The sequence below is a fragment of the Saccopteryx leptura genome, chromosome 2, assembly GCF_036850995.1.
Source record: "Saccopteryx leptura isolate mSacLep1 chromosome 2, mSacLep1_pri_phased_curated, whole genome shotgun sequence".
Classification (NCBI taxonomy): domain Eukaryota; kingdom Metazoa; phylum Chordata; class Mammalia; order Chiroptera; family Emballonuridae; genus Saccopteryx; species Saccopteryx leptura.
The window spans coordinates 102,698,262-102,712,235 of NC_089504.1; the positions used below are offsets into that span (position 1 = coordinate 102,698,262).

Here is a 13,974-nt window from a genome sequence, read left to right on the forward strand (position 1 = left end):
AAAATGTTATATTTGACTATCATTACTGCAAAATTGAAAAGAGAAAATTTACAAAAGAAAATCTTATGAAATTATAGATGTGTCTCCTTTGCTTGAGAAAAATTGAAATCTATTAAAAAATATCTACTTCATTTAAGTGTAACATGTTCTCTGTTCAGACTATTGAGCTAATTTCCTGTTGACCTGGTACAATGATTTTCAACCAGTGTGCCATAAGAAGTTTTAAAACATGCAGTACCTGACTGTTCAGTCAAGAGCACTGACCTCTTTTACTTTAGATTGTCAAATAAAAAATGACAACAACCAATACAACAATAGCTGTCTGGTGTAAATGAATTAAAATTATACTTTTTTTTGTTAGATGAGCAAAAAATATATTTTTTTAGTGTGCCACATATTTTCAGTAATTAGTTCATTGTGCCATGAGATGAAAAAGGTTGAAAATTACTGACTTAGTTCAATGTGAACAAAATTGACACACTTAAAAAGTTTTAAATAAAAATGCCCAAATATGAGAAATTTAACATTTTAAAAATGCGAGTGTATTAATTTTCTATTCTTGAGTAACAATTATCTCAACTTTAGTGGCTTAAAACAACATCAATTAGCTCACAGTTCTATAGGTCAAAGGTTCATGGCATGCTATGACTGAGTGTGTCTCGGCCCAGGGTCTCGCGGGCCAGAATTAGATTGTGAAAAGGGCCGAGTTCCAGGCCACGGGTTCTGGGGAAGAATCTGCTTACAACTTCATTCAGATTTTTGGCAGAATTTTGTTCCTCGTGGTGGTAGGACTAAGACTCTTGTTTCCATGCAGGCTGTCATCAGGGGCCAGTCTTCGCTTCAGGTTGCCACCCATATTCCTTGTCATATGACCCCTACCATTTAAAGAAAATAAGAAAATCTGCAGGAATAGAATTCCTCTCAGTTTGAGTTTTTCACTTCCTGTCTCTGACTGTAGCTAATTTGGTCAGACCCATTAGATAATCTCCGTATTTTATGATTGATTTATTTGGGACCTTAATTATATCTTTAAAGTCACTTTATTTTTTGTTTATTTTTTTCTTACTTTTTTTTTAAGCCAGGGGAGAGCGTGAACGCAGTCACCCACTACCACAAATTATGCAGTCGAGTTTCACACATTTGGGGAAATTGCAGGAGTCAGCATATCCCATCCGGAGTGCAATGGATAAGCCTCGCCCTGGGAAAACCACCTTCGTGATCATGGTATCTCCTCTGCCAAGTAAGTATTTTAAAGTCACTTTAAAATGATACCTATATGTATTAGGTTTTGTGTGAGTGACTGGGAGAATATATGTGTGCACCAGACTGGGAATTTTGGGTGTCATCTTAGATTTCTATCTACCACACAACTTAAATAATATTCTTAGTTATACAAATTAAGCTTTTTGTCTTTATTATTTTCTTAAAAAATAAGACAAAGAACTAAAATTGCAGAAATGGAGACATTATTTTAGCTGTCTTCAATTGTCAAATCAGTCACTTCAATTAATTAAGATAATAGTTTCCAATAAATTTATTTCCTGGTTTTGTTTAATTTTTTGTATGAGTTGACCCTTTGTGATCACTTATAAAATACTTTAATATAATCAGAGTAATGGTGGTGTGAGAGAGATCCTTGATCTCTCCCCTTAAAATTTCAACAAATTGAACAGCTATAACTCTGCTAAGGAACTGCAGTGGCTCCATGCATGCCTGAAAGATACTGCATCCAATCAACTAAAGGTAGGAAAGGTAAAATTGGAGGGTAGAGGATAAGAAGCACTTGGCGGGGATCCAGAGAGGAGAGAGGCCTGGGACATCTGAGTTTTCACCTAGTAGGGTTTTGGAGAGGGGAGAAACCTGGAATAATTGCACCTTTTGTAGCTGGGATAAGCAGAGAAATTGGGGGGCACCTGGAGAGACACTGAACCTAAGAGGCTGCAGAGCGAGGCATCACTGCCATTGTTCCTGCCATCTGCTAGCCTGCACTTGGGACAAAGACACAAAAATACAAAGTACACCCCACCCCCAGCCTCCCAGATTCTGTCTCCCTCCCCTGGTCTACAGGGAGTGGCAGTGATATACCCCAGAACTAGTTCTATAGGACCACTTTTTACCCTGATAAACAGAGATTGTTTGTGTCTGATCTCCTTGTGTGTTGAGATGTGGGAGGAGCAGCTGGAGGCCTGAGATCATTACTAAAGCCATAAACCTCACCCATCACCAGACTGGAGCCCTGCTTCCATCAGTGTAACAGCAGATTCTCAGTGCAAGTCAATCTGGGGATTTCACAGAGCTAAAACTTGTAATGCAATGCCATTTACTGGAAATAATAGAATAACTTCTCCATTTTCTGCTCGGTTATTCTGAGTTCATTTTTTTCATTACTGTTGTTTTGTTTATTTTGATTGTTCCTGTTTTGTTTATTTTGTTTATTGTTTTTTGTGGACTTTTTCTTGTTTTTTATTTTTAATTATTTTAATTTTTGTTGTTTTTTGTTTGATTTCTTAATAATGCCACTGTCAAATGCCATCAGGGCAAAAACAAATGAGTACCATGACTATCTAAGAAAGAGATGCAGTTCAGAAAGCAAATAAAAAATCTTCAGAAAGCTATCTCAATCACAGGATACCTTGGAGTTAAATGATAAAAGATTCAAAATTGAATTCTGAAAATACTCAATGAGATGTGAGGAAACACTGATAGGCAATGTAAGGAGCCTAAAAATCAAAGTGAGTACTTCACCAAGGAGATTGAAACTTTTTAAACAGATGAAGAACTCAATACATGAATTGAAAATGGTGGTAGCAAGTTTAGCTACATGCCAGATAGAGGGGAGAATCAGTGACATTGAATACAGGCAACTAGAGATGATACAGAGAAAAGAAGAAACTTAAGAATTTAAAAAAATGAGAGAGATCTATGAGAATTGTCTGACTCCATCAGAAAGAGCAATCAATATAACAATAATAGGTATTTCCAAAGAAGAAAAGAGGGAGAAGGGAATGGAGAGCCTATTCAAACAAATAATTGATGAGACATTCCCAAGCCTATGGAAGAAGTTAGATCCTTGAATCCAAGAAGTAAACAGAATGCCTAGTTACCTCAACCCAAACAGGCCTTCTCCAAGGCACATTGTAATAAAACTGTCTAAGAGCAATGACAAAGAAAGAATCTTCAAGGCATCTAGGGAAAAGACATGCTTAATATAAAGAAAGGCCAATCAGGTTATCAGACTTCTCAGAAAAAGCTCTGTAAACCAGAAGAGAGTAGACCCAAACATTCAAAGTACTGAAAGAGAAATTATGAGCTGAGAATACTATATCCATAAAGTTATCCTCCAAATATGAAGAAGAAATAAAAACTTTTGCAGACATACAGAAGCTGAAGGAATTTATCACCAGAAAACCTTCACTGCAGGAAATACTCAAGGGGGTTATTTGACCAGACACAGAGAACAAAACTACAAAGTAAAAGCTTCAACAAGATTACAATGTAAACAAGGATAACCTGTGACAACAAAAACATAAAATGGGAGAGGATAAAGATCTGCAGTAGCAAAGGAGGATGGAGTGCAGAAACACTCAAAAAGCAAAGGACTCTTGTACATATGAAAAAAATTTTTTCTTAATAACCTAATGATAACCACTCATGAATAAAAACCAATCCTAAAACACATAAAAAAGAGGAAACAGAGGAAAGAAGTATGGAATACCACCAAACAAGAACAACGGAAAGAAACACAAAGGAAAAGGAACAAAGGAGATACAGAGTTGCCAGAAAAACCATAAAATGGTTATAGGAAATCCTTATGCATCAATTACTACCCTAAATGTAAATGGACTGAATTCACAAATAAAGAGGCACAGACTAGCTGATTGGATGAAAAAGCAAAACCCAACCATATGCTGCCTTCAGGAGACACATCTAAGCTGCAAGAACAAAAGTAGATTTATAGTAAAAAGTTGGAAAATGATTTTTCAAGCAAATAATACTCCCAAAAAAGCAAGTATAGCCATACTTATATCTGATAATACTGACTTCAGGACAATAAAGGTAACAAGAGACAAAAATGGACACAAAAATAAAACCACATATTTTTGGACCAATAATCTTCAACAAAGGAGCCAAAAACACTGAATGTAGAAAAGAAAGCCTCTTCAATAAATGGTGATGGGAAAATTAGAAAGCCATATGCAAAAAAATGCAACTTGGCTACCATTTGTCCCCTTGCAAAAAATTAATTTAAAATGGACCAAAGACCTAAATATAATTTATATAAAATCTGAAATGAGCTCTCTTATCTCCTGAGGCAGAGGCCATGGAGCCCTTGTCAGAGCCCAGGGCCAGCTTGTTCCAATTGAGCCATTGCTTGCTGCAGGAGGAGGAGGGAGAGAGAGAGAGAGAAAAGTGAGAGGGGAAAGGGTGGAGAAGCAGATGGGTGCTTCTCTTGTGTGCTCTGACTGCACATCAAACCCAGGACATACACACGCTGGGCCAACACTCTACCACTGAGCCAACCGTTCAGGGCACAGTGAAACACCTATGAGATAAAAAGAAAGTTTTCTTATTTTAACAATGATAAAATTTAGGACTCCTAAGATAAATATTTGCTGTTAAAATAACTGATTATTTTTGTTCTATATTGAAGACCAATTCCTCCTTTAAAAAATATTAATTATTTTCTAATGTTTTGAAAAATACAAGTGTAAAATATAATTACTTACATTCAAAGTGGTAAAACTTTGAGCTGTTTTAGGTGTGGGTATTATGAAAGAGCAGTTTTCTTTCTCTTCAGGATTTTTCAAATATTATAATAAAAATGTTATAGTCTAAATATTTCTTTACATTAAGATTACACTTAACATAATAGTTTCCCGGTCCATCCATGTTGTCGCAAAAGGTAAGATTACCTTCTTTTCCATGGCCCCATAGTATTCCATTGTATACATGTACCACTGCTTTTTAATCCACTCATCCACTGACGGACACTTGGGCTGTTTCCAGATCTTCGCTATTGTGAACAATGCTGCCAAAAACATGGGGGTGCATTTCTCCTTTTGAAACAGTGCTATGATGTTCTTGGGGTATATTCCTAAAAGTGGGATAGCTGGATCAAAAGGCAGTTTGATTTTTAATTTTTTGAGGAATCTTCATACTGTTTTCCACAGTGGCTGCACCAGTCGGCATTCCCAGCAGCAGTGCAGGAGGGTTCCCTTTTCTCTACATCCTCGCCAGCACTTATTCTGTGTTGTTTTGTTGATGAGCACCATTCTGACTGGTGTGAGGTGATATCTCATTGTGGTTTTAATTTGCATTTCTCTAATGATTAGTGATGTTGAGCATTTTTTCATATGCCTATTTGCCATCTGTATGTCCTCTTTGGAGAAGTGTCTATTCATGTCTTCTGCAATAAGCCAGGCAGAAAAAAAAAATATCATAAGACCTCACTCATTTGAGGAATCCAATGAACAGTGTGAACTGAGGAACAGAATTGAGACAGAGAAGGGATCAAAGGGACCAGAGGAAAAGAGGACAGGGGGAAAGGGATGATAGGATGGGATAAACCTGAAGGGAAGGGGGGCGGGTGTGATGGGGAGGGGAGCAGAGGAGCCGTTGAGGGGAATATGGGGGAGGGGGGATGCATTCGGGGCAACACTAGAATCTATGTAAACACAATAAATTAAAATCAATAAAATAAAGAATTACATACATTATGGCGAAGTGTGTATAAAATAATTATATTCATTAGATATGAATTTCTGCAAGGAGAATTATTGACTCTTTATTGAAACTAGAATTAAATTTTCTAAAACAGCCTTGGCAGAGAAGCACAAGACATATACATTTGATATTCTAATATAGCATGTACAAGTCTAGTCATTTTTTAAATTAATTAATTAATTAATTTATTTATTTTTCCTGAAGCTGGAAACGGGGAGGCAGTCAGACAGACTCCCGCATGTGCCCGACTGGGATCCACCCGGCACGCCCACCAGGGAGCGATGCTCTGCCCATCCGGGGCGTCACTCTGTCACGACCAGAGCCACTCTAGCGCCTGGGGCAGAGGCCAGGAGCCATCCCCAGCGCCCGGGCCATCTTTTGCTCCAATGGAGCCTCGGCTGCGGGAAGGGAAGAGAGAGACAGAGAGGAAGGAGAGGGGGAGGGGTGGAGAAGCAGATGGGTGCCTCTCCTGTGTGCCCTGGCCGGGAATCGAACCCGGGCCTTCCGCACACCAGGCCGACGCTCTACCACTGACCCAACTGGCCAGGGCCAAGTCTAGTCATTTTTAAAAATTTCCTGTGAGTGCCTGAGTTTTAAGTTGCAAAAACTTGAGTGGAGCTAATCAGAATACTATAAATTTATAATTTATGCAATAATAAATTATACCATTCAGATTAAGTGGATAAATTCCATGAAAGAGACACTTTCAAAATTGACAAAATAAGGATAGGAAGTCCACAGGCTTAAAGAAACAGAAACTTTAATTGAAAGTTTATCTTCCTAAGAAAAATTTCAGTCACAGATAACTTTATTGGTAGATTCTCAAACGTTTAATATTATATAATATTGATGATAAAATAAAGGACATTAGGAACATTTTCCTATTCATTTTCTGAGACTAATATTACATGATATTGAAATCTCATAGTCATACATTTTTTAAAAATCAGGTCAGTATTTTTCAGGAATGTAAAAGCAAAAATTCCCCAATATATTAGATAATAGAAACAAACTCTAAAAATAAAACATTATAGGAAGGTCTAATTTACTCCAGAAATGCAAAGTAGTTTTAAAATTTAAATATCATCAATAATATTAAATTACCAACACAAAGCAGGAAACAATAGATGTGCAAAAAGAAATTTATAAAATTCAACACAAATCATGATGGAAACTCTAAACAAAATAAGAATTAAGAAAGGATCTGTTTTAGACTTTTAAAAGACATTATGATAAACCTGTAGTTATTATCAGACTTAAAGATGTCCACCTAAGAGTTAAAAAAAAGGACATGAATTTCAGTCTTATTACATCTACCTACCATTTTCTTTGGAAACCTGCTTAGTACAACATGAAAAGAAAGAAAGTCAGGTTAATAAGTGAAATGACTATATATGTGAAAATCCCAAAGAACCTTCCAAATAGCTACCAGCATTGATAAGATAGCAAGACACAACAAAATATAAAATGAAATTATATGTCTACACAGTAGAAATCTAAAACGAAATAAAATTAGAATGAATTACTTACAATAACAATCAAAAGTCCTTAATAAATTTAACAAAGATGTATACAGATTGATGCAAAAGATGATGAACTAAATAGACAAAGGGATATATTTATGTCCTAAAAGACTCAAAATTTCTGAAATATCAACCCTCTTCAAATTGATCTATAGATCCAATGCATTTCCAATCAAAATCCCATCAGGCTTTTTTGGGGGAGAGTAGGGAATTGATAAACTGATTTGCAAATCTGAAAGACTATGTAGAGGATTAGAATAGTCAAACAATGTTGGAAAAGAACCAAGTTCGAGGACTTACATTACCTAATGTTAAGACTTATTTTAAAGCTACAGTAGTCAAAAAAGTGTGATGTAACATGAGAAATGGGGCTGTGGCTGGTTAGCTCAGTTGCTTAAGAGTGTTGTCAGGAAACAATAAGGTTCCCATGTTTGATCCCCCATAAAGGCAAACATGGGAAGCAGCCAGTGAGTGCATGACTGAGTGGAACAACAAGTGAATGCTTCCCATCTCTCTCTTTTTTTCTGTCTGTGTCTCTGAAAATAAAAATGAAATTAGGCCCTGGTTGGATAGCTCGGTTGGTTGGAGTGTTGTCCTGGAGTGCAGAGGTTGCCAGTTCGATTCTCTGGTCAGGGCACATACAGGAGCAACTCAATGTTCCCATCTCTCTCTCCCTGATTTTCTTAAAAACAAACAAACAAGGACTAGATCAATGGGACCAATTAAACATGATAATAGACTCAAATAGATTTACAACTAACCAGTTACATAAGGAAAATGTAAATGTATGTATGTCTTATGATTAAAACCCTTATGACATTAGTGAACTCCTCATGACATTAACATTAATACTGGTTTTATTTGTATTAGCCTCAAACTGGAAACGGTATAATCGTCTATTATCAGTGAATAGATAAAGAAACTGATATGGTCATACATGGGAATAGTCAGAAATAAAAAGAAACAGATGACTGATTTATGCAATAATAGATAGAATCTGAAAGTTATGCTGAGCAAAAGCAGCCACACACAAAGAGTATTTATTGTAAGACTTTAATTTATATTAAGTTCTAATGACATATAGTAGACCAGTGGTTTCTCGCAGATAGTAGTATGTTTAGTTGACAGTAAGAGAGTCACAGGAAATTTTTTGGAGTGAAAGTAATTATTTTCATCTTGATTGTGTTGGTCAATACATTGGTAAATGTGGTTGTTAAAATCTCATCATTTTGTACATTAATCATGGGTGTAAATTGTACTTCAGTAAAGTTGGAACAAGAGCAAATTACAAAAATAACATACTTATCACCTAGACTTGTTTGCTCCTTTACACCTCATTTATTTAAAACGTCTGATTATATTACTATTTTTCTTCATACTTTTCCAAAAATTTTGTGCTACTCTTTTGTCATAATTAAATATTTTTTCTTGTCATTCTGGCCAGTGTTTTACTTTTGATATTTAGTACATTGTGTCATTATTCTCTAGAACAAAGTTTAAAATAAATTTGATGTCCCTTACTTAAGCCCTGTTTATTTACATTTACCCCTGTGTGTCGTATGCATTATAGATGACTAATTTCTGCTGACATAGCTCAATTTATAATAAGACAAATTCTAAGGAACCCCAAAATTTGAGTAGAATGATTTCTTTTCATGTATACTGAATGCATTCAAACTAATGTATTATTTTTTTTAATTAACTGAATGAAAGATGATTAAACCAGCTGGTCCTGAATCTTTTTCTCTAATAAACCAACACTTTCAAACTATTATAGGCAATACTATAAATGATTTTCTTGTTTCCTTTTAGATATCTGACTTTAAGTACCATCACACTACCACCATCACTACCACCATATCATAGTTAATATCATTATCTTGTTGTGCCACATTTATTGCAAATGCAATATTTTTTGCATTTTTAGTACTTTCACGTTGCTTTGTATTTTGTTTGAAATTTGTTCAAATTAATGAGACTTATCTAATCTTCCCCTGCCATGCAAGAATCTCCTTATTATGGATAACTTTTCACCAATGATTATAAAATTAAAAGGAAATTTCTTAGAGTTGACCACCTCAAAATAAGATCTCTTGGTAAAACATTATATTGTATTTGAATATAGTTAGAGTCTATTGTATAAAGTAAAGGACTTTTGTATTGGTTTAGAAAACCTTTTTGTACAGAAGATGTGTTTGCACAGAATTTTGACTTAAAATACAAGTAAATTGGGCTCTTTAAGAACCCCTTGTGAAATGCCTTTCCATAATTTCTACTATATTGCTCTCTCCCAGGCTGACTTATAAGACATGTAGGGGAAATGTTGATAAATTTATCTTGGACTCAAAGCAGTGATTTTGATATATATGCTTTCACAAAAGCATTTATGTTTTTTTGCCCTAGGCTCAAAAACTCATCTAAAAAGCCAGCCAAAGTTCTGTTAACCAGCAAAATAAAATGTGATTTTTGTTTACAGTTATCAGAGTAGACAGTCTATATTGCTCTAAGAGTGGGAGAGTATGTGTATCTTAATATTTGTCAAGGGAGCTTAGAAAGGAGTAGCCACTTTATCAGAAGAGGCACTGTTGACCTCATAAAAGTGGCAGCTGCAAACAGAATGGAGAATGGATGAAAATAGACAAGCATCTACATAGGTATATAGATTTAAAAGGTTCTGGGATAGCTGAAAGAAATTCAGGCCTGTGTCTAAAGCAGAGACCACATAGATAAAGCTATATCCATAGACCTTTACATCTCCGGTCCTTCATGTGGCTTAAAAATCAACTTGAAATGAGTTACCTAAAGCTAACTTACTCAAAACCCAATTTATTTTTACTAGGCTTTAATTAGGAACTATCTGTAAAATATATTACACAAAATTCCTAACTTAGTGCGTAAAATAAGATAGTCACCATAGGAGAATCATTGAGTTGACTTGAAATGTAATTTTCACTGATTCATTTAAATTATAATAGCCTCTGACAGTGGAAGATTAAGAATTTCATTATAGGTCTTGTAAAGTCTTGAATTTGATTTTTACATGTACGATTCAAGTTCTTGACAGGATATTTTACTATTGTAGTTTCAATCTCAGCTGTGAGTCCAGGAGTCTGTGAAAATACAACTATTTCCATCCTGGCAAGATAGAATAGCCAGGGGGCATAATTAAGGGAGGCATCAAACTAATTGCTTTCTCAGAAAAAGTAAAAGGGTATAAGGGTAGTCAAGAGTGCATATAGGACTTCAGAGAGAACTATTGCCCCTCAATAAAGAAAGAGAAGAAAAATGAAAGAAATAAAGAAAAAAGGAAAAAAAGAGAAAGAAAGAAAATATCACAGTACTTTATGGCATTGTGTGCATGGGCAAAACTGCAGGCTGATGAAAATAGAAGAGCAGAGGGAAGGAAAGGAATATTTGACACAGGCAGTAACCCTTGAGTACCACTTGCCAAAACACGTATCCTGAGAGATGTTATCTGAACAGAGTTTTCTCTAGCTAAGTGTGTTTGGTAAACATACTGTACAATATGTTACTCTCATTGGTTCAAAATATCTTTAGAAAATGTAAGCTTTTGAGAAGTTCTAGTAGAAAAATGCCTAACACTTCATTTTCATGACACTGTGAACAAATTTTGGGACCCGATAGAATATGTATTTGACAAAGAGTTCTTCTTTAAGGCATCCTTAGCTGAAAGGTTTAACTATTTCTGCTATTTAAGAACCATATGGCAAGAGGTTGCATAAATCATTGGAACAGTCTTACAATGAAATATTATATATTTGTAAAAATAAATTATAGCTTTATACACCTATATGAATATAGATAACAAGCAAACTTAAGCGATATTTATGTTACATAAATATATGTCTATAAATAGTTAAGACAGACAGAACTGGTAATTATATTATTTAAACATATAGATGATGAATAGTAAAAAGTAAAATGATTATCACAAAAGTCTGAATAATAATCATCTTGGAGTGAAGAAAGGAGATGTGTTATGCTAGAGGCACACTTGGCAGAAAACAGGGGGCTTCTTAAGTAGGGGCAATGTTGCATTTCTCAATCTGGGTGGTAGTTACATGGTGTGCTGCACACACACACACACACACGTGTGTGTATATATATGTATATACATATATAGATGATGTATATATGTATCAGTTTTATTTTGTATAAATGCATAGGAGTGTGTGTGCATGCATGTGCACAAACATTCCACAGCATAGGAGTAATAAGGCATTCTGAGCAAGAAAAGATGATTTTTATGAGTACATAATGGGGAAGAGTAAACTTCCTGGATTTTTATGGTGATCTTAATAAAATAATGAAATTACTGAAATATAAAATACTGTAATTTAAAGTCTAAATTTGAACAATTACAGCAACTGGAAAAGCTGGTCAGTGATTTTATCAAGCAATATACAAATTGGTATGGAAGAGTACAGGATAAAGATCAGCATGTGATAAAGAATATCATGAAGCAAAATACAGCCAGGATAATGACAGAAGAATATTTAGATTAGAATTAGGGCTGAGATGTGAAGCTTTTTATTAATTATATACTAAAGAATGGTTATACACACACACACACACACACACACACACACACACACACACACACACACACATATATATATGACCATTTACTGTGAGCCAAACTATCATCTTCTTTCATCTAGATTATTTCAATAGCTTCCTAACTTTATACCCTACTTCTGCTGCCCTTGCCTCTAATAAAGCAAATGATCATTTAAAAATGTCAGTCTTCTCAAAATCCTCAATGTCTTTTCATCCATCTCAAAGTAGAGACAAAACATTTTTCAAGGCTATGAAGCATTATGTGATCTTGACTCTGAACTCATTGCATCCTTTTTCCTCATGAGTCATTCTCACCCACATACTCGCTTTTTTCTTACTATTGAAATATTAATGGTAAAACCTTTGAATATGTTATTACATCTCCCTAGAGAGCTCGCTTTTCTCCCAGTTACCTATAGGCAGACTCTCTATATCTATGCTCTGATGGACATAATGTGAGTATGTGTGTCCCCATTTCCCAACAATTTCATCGTGAGTCAGTTGCTGGCTTTCTCACACACATGCACAGAAACCTCAACAGGAGTGAGAATTTCTTTGAAGCAAATGTGCTCTGTGTCACACACAAACAGACTTCCTCTACAGCTCAAGCCAGATGAGAAATGCTTTAAGAACCCAAGCATTTGAGGGGTAGAGCAAACTCATGTTTTGATTAGAAAGAAAGACAGTATAGGTGAAAGGCAATGAATATTAATCTAAGGCAGCAGAAATAAAAACCACAAAAGTTTTAAGAGCCTTTTTCCCACTGATAATTAGTACAAAAGCATTTGTGATTTCTTGAAAGTCAAGTGTATTCCACAGGAAAGAAAACTATCCAGAAGTTTATGCAGTTCCTTCCTGAGGGCTTCTCCATAGAGAACGTTGTCCCAATGAACAATGTAAATCCCAAGAGTTGAGGAAGCCCTTTGGGGGTAGGGCCCAGGAAACAAATATGTACTATTTTTTAATGTGAATGCACTAAAATGTTTCTAGTGTGGCTTTCAAGTCCTGAAAAAGCATCTAACAAGAGTGTGAGCTAAGTCCAGAGCAAGTCTGCTTCAAACATCTCCCATTGCTGAGATAAGCAATGTCAGGTCTCAAAAAAATTCTTTTTATTTTTTCTATTTTCAACCATAAGGGACCAGCAACTTTCCTATCTTAGGCTTCCTACCTGCAGCAGGCTTAAGTTGGAAGAGGAGAGACACTGTCTCCCAAGAAAATTTTTTTTAAATGAATAGAAGCATTTCAACCTTTACCATATTTGATCATTCAGAAAAAGTAGCAGTGGAGAAAGGTGATGATTAAAATAAATAAGTAAAAAACTAAATAACTGGAACAACTAATAATAATGTCAGAATGTACAGGGTGTTAAAACTCTGGAAAAAGGGTGCTTTCTCTGTTAATAAAAAGTAGCAAGAGTAGACAATATTCTATCCCAATTTATTGAGATTTTTATACTCTATTGAGAATAGGTAGGTTTATCCTCTTAGTCAATAAGTAAAAAAAATCCAACTTTGTAGCAGTTCCACTCTTTTTTTTGGGGGGAGGGGAGGTTGTTTTCATCTTTCTCTTTCTCTTTTTTTTAAAACATGAAGAACTATATTCAGACTGCCTAGTTCTAAGCATAATGAAAGTGTGACTTGATTTTTAAACATACAAACTCTCTTTCTGACTCAATTTATATTAAACCCCAGTTGAAAATTTTTATTATGTGCATATTTCCAGTAAGTGATTTCCTCAGTTATGTCTGTGGTTTAATTTAAGCCCTCAGAATGTAAACTCTTCCCAAAAGAGTGAATAAAAATCTAATTAAATCGTGGAGAAATGTGAAGGGGGGGGGGAAGGGAGAGGGGTGGGAACGTGAAGAAAACAAATAGGACATAAGAAGAGTGTCTGGTATACCATTTGTTTATTTAAATCAAATTTAGTTTTAGTAGCCCTTTCTTAGATAAAGTGCACAGAAAACATCTTAAATTCTCAGTTATATTCTTGCTCATGGGGACCATTAGGAAAGTCTTTAGACTATATTTTGTGAGCATTCCAGCAGAGTAAAATAAAGTACATTATTTAAAGTTCTGAAAGCCATTATCATCTTGGCTTTCCCTACTGATACAAGAAGGCAGCTGTTTGAACAGATTTTTTTTTCTTT

The 13,974-nt window shown here is 35.2% G+C and overlaps 1 non-coding gene across 1 annotated transcript; it reads right to left on the reverse strand.

Annotated features, from left to right (window-relative positions):
• Nucleotides 1-1,079: 1,079 nt before the first annotated feature.
• On the reverse strand, nucleotides 1,080-1,248 carry LOC136396232 (U1 spliceosomal RNA). The gene has a single exon (XR_010749626.1). It is a non-coding gene; the product is annotated as a U1 spliceosomal RNA (small nuclear RNA).
• Nucleotides 1,249-13,974: the final 12,726 nt, after the last annotated feature.